General features: G+C 45.4%; 1 protein-coding gene across 1 annotated transcript in view; it reads left to right on the forward strand.

The window, feature by feature from the left end:
• Positions 1–24: 24 nt before the first annotated feature.
• The window catches only part of HP1BP3 (heterochromatin protein 1 binding protein 3), a 39,800-nt gene continuing 38,162 nt past the window's right edge, over positions 25–1,662 (forward strand). Inside the window, exon 1 of the mRNA XM_029946577.1 lies at positions 25–598. The gene's annotated coding sequence lies outside the window, so the exon portion shown is untranslated. The remainder of the gene's footprint in view (positions 599–1,662) is intronic.

The following is a 1,662-nucleotide window of genomic DNA, read 5'->3' on the forward strand; positions in this document are numbered from 1 at the left end:
GGTGCTCGCGGTCCGCCGCTTCTCGCATCGCGGGGGTGGCCCCTGCCCCTGGCGTGGCGTCGGCCTCGGCCGCGTGCGTCCTCGAGCGCGAGCTCCGCGCCCCGAGCCGCCGACCGCGCGGAGGCCGCGCCGCAGCCCATCAGTGTCCGCCGCCGCTGAGCTCTCCGGTCCTCTGCCGCGCTGCCTTCATCTTGGCCCCTCGCTCCCCCCGCCTCTGCTCGGGCCCCGCACCGGCCGCTCCCTGCCTCTTTGTCTCGGGCTGCGCTGTTCCCCGTGTTCCCCTCGGCGGCCTGGGCGGGCGTTTCTGAGCTGCTGCTGCTGCTGCTTCCGCCGCTGCTACCGCGACGCGGGCCTGAGCTTTTCGTTTTGCCGTCTGGCATTCCCAGAGCTTGTTACTCACCGCACCTTAGACGGTGTGGTTTTCGTTAATAAAGTCAAACCCGTGGCTATGAGCGTTTGTCCAGAGGTGGAGGCAGGAGTGCTGAAGTGAGAGCCTCAGATCTGAATTTTGATACGGACTCGCCACTGTTACCGAGGACGAGTCAGTCACTTAACCCTTTTGGGGGAGTAGTGTCTCCTGCACAGAGGACTGGACAAGGTGAACTTGACTGCCCCATTCAGCGTACAAATTGTGTTGCTTATTATGCTTCCTGACTTTACATTACATTGACAAGTGAGAATACAGTTCGAAATACCTCTAGGAATTCGCCTGGGACTTGATGGGCCAGCTGTCGTGTCTTAGAGTGAAATTGAGACGTGACTAGTTTTATCTTGGAAGATGCTTTGATGTTTAATCTGGCATGGGCATTGAGCTACTGTGAGCTCTTTTAAGTTTGTATTGCTCTCCTAAAAAGTTTAGTTTAATATGTTTCAAAGTAGAAGTAATATTTTAAAGGTTTTTTGGGGGGTTTTGTTTGTTGTGTTTTGGGGGTTTTGTTTTTTGATTTGGCTTCGCTTTTAAGCTTACTTGGACGATTGAGGGCAGAAAGTTGGAGGAAGTATCCTGAACTTTTCATTGATGAAAATCATAAGTGTTAAGCAGTTTAGGTTATGATTATCTTTCAAGGGGGTCATGTAGGGGCTATGGCATCTGCGCTCAAGACAGACACTAATTAGGTGCATACTGATTTGTTGAAATGTGAAAGTGGAAAAAAAAAAGTTGACAGCTAATTACGAGATGCTTCTTGTGACCTTACCACAGTCTGAGTGCAGTTAAAGATTTTAGATTGAGAACATTTTAATATACACTAGTGCAAAACTAGTGACTTTATAATTTCTATAATGCACGCATTTTATGGTAAAATATGAAATGATAATACTTTTCCTAAAATGCATATTTTCTTTTTAAGTTTATTAATTTGAGAGAGCACGCGCACAGGAGCTCCAGCGGAGGAGGGAGAGAGAAAGAGAATCCCAAGCAGGCTCCCTATTTGGCCAAAATCAAGAGTAGGACGCTTAACCTACTGAGCCACCCAAGTACCCTCTAAAAACCATATTTTTAAGGATATCAATAAACTGAAATACATGGTTAAGTTCCTACTTCTTTTTCTATTGCTTTCTCTTTTTTAAATTTTTTAACCTTTTTTTTTTTTTTTTTTTTTTTTTTTTTTTTTTTTTTTTTTTTTTTTTTTTTTTTTTTTTTTTTTTTTTTTTTTTTTTTTT

The sequence above is a fragment of the Suricata suricatta genome, chromosome 8 (genome assembly GCF_006229205.1).
Source record: "Suricata suricatta isolate VVHF042 chromosome 8, meerkat_22Aug2017_6uvM2_HiC, whole genome shotgun sequence".
NCBI classification, from domain to species: Eukaryota; Metazoa; Chordata; class Mammalia; order Carnivora; family Herpestidae; genus Suricata; species Suricata suricatta.